The sequence below is a fragment of the Octodon degus genome, unplaced genomic scaffold (assembly GCF_000260255.1).
Source record: "Octodon degus isolate 3935 unplaced genomic scaffold, OctDeg1.0 scaffold00014, whole genome shotgun sequence".
Lineage (NCBI taxonomy): Eukaryota > Metazoa > Chordata > Mammalia > Rodentia > Octodontidae > Octodon > Octodon degus.
The window spans coordinates 277,415-284,643 of record NW_004524590.1 but is presented as its reverse complement, the minus strand read 5'-3'; the positions used below and the strand labels follow the sequence as shown (position 1 = coordinate 284,643).

Below are 7,229 nucleotides of genomic sequence, written 5' to 3'. Positions count from 1 at the left end.
CTAATAATATATTATATGGGCATAGTTATACTAAATATTTCATTGTTTATGTGTAATTTAAATCTTTTTAATTGTTTTATCTTGCTATGTGTGACAGCCCTAATTTTATCCAAGAAAAAAACATGCACACAAAGAGCATGTTAACTATATCTAAATCGCCTCTCTCCTCCCAAAAGAAATATCCAGAAAGAATCCAGGTGTTTATCAGCAACAGAGTGGTTAAACAAATTATGGTGCATCTATAAGACAAAATACTACTTGGAAATAAAATGGAATGTTCCAAGAATAGCCAGTGTAAAAACAATAATAACAACAAAGCAGATCCAAGATGGCACCAAGGCAATTGAGAGGGGACTTGACCAACACAGCATGGTACCAAGGAGTGGGAAGCCCAGTGGGTTCTTGCAATGTGGGGACCAAAAGTAGGGGTTATGAAGTAGTAAGGACAAAATTGTTTTCCTCCAAGCTAGAATCTACCTGGTTTATCTCAAGATAATAAATTTATCACTCCCATTGTTGATTCTGATGATGCCAGAATCCAGTTGTAAAGATCTACTTACCACTGTAACAGTTTTGTTTATTTACACTATGCTGCAAAACTATGTAGGGAAAGGGATGAGAGTTGTCGAAGGTCATTCATGTCATTAGGAATTCAAGATCACAAAGGTTGACCACACTAGATCAAACTACACATAGACACAAGCAGCAATTCAGTGAGTATCAAATTCTAGTGCTAAATGGAAGAAGTCTTATACAGAAGATTTTGTAATATATAATTTCTTTTGTGTGAAGCTCTAGAATAGACAAGATATTTCTTCTTCCATAAACAATCAAAACTGTTGGGTCACAGCCATTGGGAGGAAGATGAGGAGCTACAGGCAAAGCTGGGAGTGCATTTTGAGCTGAAATCACTTTCTATGTTTGAGGATGGCTCATCTTACTCAGAGGTAAGGCTTGTGTTCACCTACCCTTTATGTCTGTGCACTGTATCTGTGCAAATTTAACCAATGAAAAGAGAACTAAACATTTAGAGTGATAGTTAACACACACCTGCTGCTGCATTTGGGCCCCTCTGTCAAGAGGTCACAGCTGGTTTTGAAAATACTAGAGAAATAAGATGGTTTCATGTTGGATGGATAAATAGGAATTGACTAAAACAAGCTAATGATTGTGGAGTTTAGAAGATGAATATGCAGATGTTTCCTCCCAAATGATTTCATCTTTTCAGCTTAAAAGTTTTTGTGATGAAACATTGGAAAATGGGGTTGATAGCCATAATTTCAGCATGCTTCTGCTCTTACCTCTGCCATAATTTGCGAATAAACTAGCACTTCCTTTGCACCAACAATTTCAAGAAAATGAGCCCTTTATACAAAAAAGGCAGAGTATTCAGAGGTCAGTGGTGACATGTTGGGCTCCTGTTCACCATAGTTTTATGTGAGGCTGTGGGGAGGGAGAGGTGCTTTCCCTTTGTGTGTCCCGGATCATAGCTCTCCTGCCACAGGGCAAGAGGTTGGGTACATCTTCACCCACACAGATGCTGGCCCCACAGGCCTGTACTGGGATTGCTCTTTTGTATGGCTGTAGCCCTGCTGGGTGCTAGGGGAACCCAGGATCTCACCTGCAGTGGTCCTGCTGGGTGGGAGAAATGCATGGCTTCCCAGAGTGTGAGTGCTCTCCACTACAGTGCAGGAGGTGGCCAGGGGAAAGCTGGATGGTGAAATCAACAAAGGGCAGAGAAAAAGAGTGGAGGGTCTAAGTGATCTTTTGAGTGGTCTTATTTTATGAAGAAGAAAATCATGTTAATGTGGCAGAGCCTAAATGGAGCAATCAGTTGGAAATGCTTGGCAGACATTTATTTTCATTTGCTCTGAAGCAAATGTCTGTGCTCATTAAACAGAATTGTTGTGTGATAAATTAGTTTTGGCTCTGGGCACTAATCACTCCAGGAGAGTGACTGATGCTGGGGAAGAGGACTGCGTTTGTCTGATCCTGTTTCCTGCCCAGGCCTGGTGAGAGTTGGTGAGGGCCCTATGCTGAGCTCTGCTTGTTGGTTCTTCCCCTTTCAGGGCTGCATCTGCAGGGCCCATTTTAGGTGACATTTGCCTGTTCACAGAGGCATCCTAATCACTGTGTCCACAGGAAGAGCCTCCTCACCAGCATGAGATCTGGCTTTGCGATGGTCTTGGATCTCAACCACTGACATTCTCTCCATTATAGAGAAGGAAGTCTCCACCTCATACTACTGTGGAAGGGCAAAAGGACTAATGAATGGCGATGGCTTAATCCAAAGTTCCTGGTCCTAGGAGATAATGACAAATACAATATTGCAATTATACAATGACACACACCCATAATCCAGGGCCACATCTCGGATCCAGTGACCTCCCCGAACCCAACCTCTGAGTGCAATAGGCTTTGGGAGACTTCCAGATGTAACTCATCTTACATAGTGTGATATTATGAATATCATGAACAATTTGCTTTTCTTCCTTGGAGGGGATATTTTTGAAATGTAAATATATTCATCGATGTACTAGGCAGAAGTGTTTGAAAGTGCTGTTGCTGCAGGGTTAAAACCATTGAGTACTAGTACATACTATTGCTCAAGCCAGCAGCTCTAGTTAACAAATTTTAAATAACTTCATCATAATGAATATCACAGCATCTTTCTCATCACACTGACCATGGTCACTTACTGAGTATCCAGTTACCCTTGCTGTGGCTTGGATGCATGCACAGCAAGAGCTGTGTGTTGAAGTCTGGATCACGAAGCTGTGGTGCTACTAGAAAGTAGACAAATCTTTGAGAGATGGGGATCTGCTTGGAGGGAGTTAGACCTGTGGGTCACATGCTTAAGAGTGATGTATCTCTGTGTTCTGTCTTGCTCACACACACACGCACGCACACACGCACACACACACATGTGCACATTTACTAGCCACAGTAAGGCAAGCAGCTTCCTTCCCAGTGCCTTCCTGCTATGATGTCTGCCTTACCAGAGGCCCAAAAGCACCAGCCCAACAAGTCACACTGCAACTTCCACAACCGTGGGTCAAAATAAGCCTTTCCATTTGTAAGTTGATTATCCCAAGAATATTGGTGTAGCAAACTCTGACAAACTAATCCTACCCCTTATTTTGTTCCCATAATTGCTATGCACTTGGGTGCACTATTTAAATGCATTTTTAAAACTGCACTGTCAAATGCAGTGTCATCAAACACATGTGTCTGTTGTAGGCAGCTAAATTAGATAGAAATATTATAGGTAACAGATAGGGCCAGGCCCTCAAAGAGACAATATGGAAGACAAAGTGACTTTGCAACTTTGGAAAAGACAGATATTCCTGCTTAGGGACATACCTCAAGGCAAAAGTAAACAAATGCAGCCACATACTTCTCTAAGGATGGGTATCGGGGATTGACTCACTTTCTCATTTGATACTGGATTTAATCAATTTTTCCTGAGCAATGTTGCTTTAATCTCAATGGTTGACCATAGTTTTGTCTCACCTTATGCCCACATAAGTGGGTTCCCATGTTCTCCACCTTAGACACCTCACTGCATGATTTTACCCTATAAGAGGCCCTAGAAGAGACAGCTTCCTGGAACAATCTGCTTAGGTTGTCCCTCTCAGACAGAAGCTTTCTTTCTCCCAATAAACACCCTTCTCTTAACCTCAATTTGTTCCTAAAATTCATTCTTTGGTTTTAGAGAACATGAACTCATCTCAGGTACTTTTCAGGTTAGGAGTTTCATTCCACTATATTGAGCCTATCTAAATTAATTAAGATCACTCACTTTACTAGGGTCCAGATTGTCAGACAGGACTGGCTAGGTCTGAAGAATTTGATGGCAACCAGGCACAGCAGCTGTCCTGGTAGGTACTGTTATGGTTTGTGTCCAGTTGACCCCCAAATCCTTATGTAAGTTATGGGGCAGATGCAGCTGGAGGAGCAACAAGTGGCTTGAGGGGCGGAGCCAGAGGACCAGGGCGGGGCCCGAGGGGCGGGGCCAGAAAGGTGTGCACCATTAAACTGGCTAGCCTATGCTTTCTCAGAGATGTGGAAAGAGTCATCCTGGACACGCAGCCCCCCAGCCTCTCCTCCAGTGTCTTGAAACCTTCAGTAACTGTAAGCTCATTTCTCTCCCTCATTTTGAGTGTTGGGTATTTGTCCCAGCAACAAGAGTAATACAGGTACACAGAGCATTCACACTGAGTGGAAGCTAGTGGTAGACAAAGTTTTGCAAAGAACCCACGTCTGTTTTCTTGTTGCTCTCATTTCCTCCAATTTGGTGTTTTTCTAATTTCATTGCTTGCTATTGAATTGTTCAACACTTTATGTCTTCTTGGATTAGCTTTAGTAATTTGTGTGAGTTTAAGAATCTGTCCATTTCCTCAAAATTTCCTGCTTTGCTGGAATGCAATTTTTCATTATAGTGGCTACGGTCTGGATTGCAATTGTAGTGTTGTGATTTTGCCTTTTGGAATTCTAATTGCATTGATATGCATCTTTCTTCACTTTCCTTCTTAAGTTTGGCTAAGGGAATCATTTGTTTTGTGTAGTCTTTTGAAGAACTAGCTCTTTGGGTTTTCTGTTTGTTTGTTTGTTTTGTTTTTATAAGATCTACAAATAATTTTATTGAAATCAAACAAATAACAACAGTCTTTCTATGCTGGGGAGCATCATCCCCAAGCCATTTCCCACTGTAGAAGCACAGAGCTTGCACAATAATGAATCAAAAGAAAAAAGAGTTGTTTCTGTATAGAAATCAGACTCTGCCCCAACAGCATCATCAACAACATCATTAGACTGTTTACAAATCTTCACATTTTAAGTACAGTATTCCTTTTGTTTTTGTTCTCCTTTCTGTCCCTATCAAGGGGCCCTAGCACTTCCCTTTGACTGATCCAGAAGGGGTGAGGATACTGTAGGGGAAGAGTGGCGGGCTCCTTGTAACACTGCTGGCACCAGTCCTGGTATGTTGTTCCTTATTACAGGACAGTGTAGACCCTCTGAACTGGGGGTGAGGGGTGGCTGGTACAAAGGCAAGGGGGATTAGACTAGGTGGCTTGGGGCAACTGCCCATTGGCACGGGCATCCACAGCCTGTCCTGGCCCTGGCCTGTACCCTCTTAAGGAGAGGGCAATAACTAGTTGCATGGAGGAGGAATTAACCAAGCCCTGGGAAAGAGAGAAGCTACCCATACCAGTCCCCATTCCTATTAACAGCCAGCAAACTGTCCATCTGGACATGGGAACAACTGCCAGGTAGGTGGGAAGAATCAGGCTGGTGCTATCCCCAGCCTCTGTCCAATACAGCAGGAATTGAGGTAGCAAACAGCTGAAATGCTCTGACTAGGCAATAAAGGAAGTGAGGGAAAGGAAGTTCCTGCTTCTGTAGAGCTCCCAAAGCCCAGGGGCTGGAAGAAGGCAGACTTAGCTTGTCTAGTGCTGTAGTTTCTAGTAGGGCTCAGCCCTAGGCAAGCTTGGAAGAAAGCAGGCCAGGCAGGGAACCAAGAGCCACAGGTTCCTGACTGGCATATGCCCTGCCACACTTCTTGCAGGGGTGGCTGGGGAAGTTGTGCTGGTAACTCTGCCATTAGCCTCTGCCAGCCACCAACCATCTCTTGTCCACACACAAATCAATATCCAATTTATACTGAGGGACTGCCCTGCTCACAGCTGTAGGTTCTGGGCCAACAGTTTATTCAGGGTTGTAGCCTCAGCCTGGGCTCCTCAATGGAAGCCACACCTTTAGCCCGTAAGTTTCTCACTGGGTCAAGGGTGCCTGTGTCTGTCACCCACCAGGCTCACACCTCATAGAGGATCACGGGGAAATCCGCATGAATGCGGGGGGATCCAGCTTCACAGTGTCCTGAAGAATCAGATTCTTGTACACCCGCCTCAGCTTGGCCCACTTCTGTCCATTCTTGGTGACGATTATCTCCTCATAGAATTCGTGAGCCAGATCCCCATCCTCGTAACAGAGGATGCCACTTGGAGCCACGGTGTATGAACACGAAGGGGGGTACCCCTCGGCCTCAGGGCCTCACCAAACCTTGCTCACCACCCGCGGTCTCCAGAACGCCGCCGCGGAGGCGAAAGGCCAAAGGCCTCGAGCCTTGGAGCCGCTAGTGCCCATGTCAAGGTCACCCACGCATGTCAACCCCGCGGCCTCTGCGCTGCCACAGTGTAGAATGTACCGCCATGCCTGGGCCTGCCTCTGTTCACCAGTGATGCTGCAGCTACTACCAGACCTGGCTCTTTAAGTAGTGGATTCTTTCTGTTCCTTTTCTAATCTTAATTTCATCAGTTACTCAAATCTTCAGGGTTTCCCTCCTTAATTCTGGTTGGGGCCTGTGTTGCTGTTTCTCAAGTGTGCTGAGCTGCTTTATAAGCTATTTATCTGAGCTCTCTCTGTTTTCCTAATATAAACATTGATCACAATGAACTTCCTTTTACGGTTGTTTTCATTGTGTCCCAGAGATGCAAGGGATAATAAAGGATCATTAGTAACTTCAGAAACTTCACTTTTTCCTTGATTTCTTCTGTGACTCTTTGGTTGTTTAAGTCTGTTACTAATTTTCTAAGTGCCTCTACAGCTTTTGTGATTTCTTCAGTCTTACTGTGTTTTCATGCACAGCTATCAGAGAGTACACATGCGATGACGTTGATTCCTTTATACTTATTTACGTATGTGATTTATTTTGCAGAAAATATTATGTGCTACAGAAAAGAACATATACTCTGTTACATGGGTTGGACTACTCTGTAGACATGCAGGAATTCCACATGTTCAAGTGTGTGGTCCAACTCTGATATTTCCTTGTTGGTATTTTGTTTAGTTGTTCTATCTCTGAAGGACAAGGGAATAAAATATCTCCATGAAAGCCACCTGTCACAGACCAGTAGTGGGGGGATTAAAACAAAGACCGGGAATTGACTGCCATCTTATACAACAAATAACCACTAGGAAGACAGTATGCAATGTGTTAATTATTGGAACTGTCCTACCAATTTGATTTGAAACTGTCTCATTGTTATTTATTTCTCAATAAAATTATGGAAAAAATAAATAAAAGAAAAGAAAAGACAAAAATACATAAAGCCATATTAATATGCTGAGCTGTAAAAGGCCCAAGTCAACAACTTCTGATATTGCCAGTCTCATGGAAAACCCACTACTATTATGGGCTACTGGACTATATTGGAATATTTTGCCAA

At 43.4% G+C, this 7,229-nt stretch overlaps 1 pseudogene; it reads right to left on the bottom strand.

Annotated features, from left to right (window-relative positions):
• Positions 1-5,815: 5,815 nt before the first annotated feature.
• Positions 5,816-6,147, bottom strand: LOC101562133 (annotated as a pseudogene).
• Positions 6,148-7,229: the final 1,082 nt, after the last annotated feature.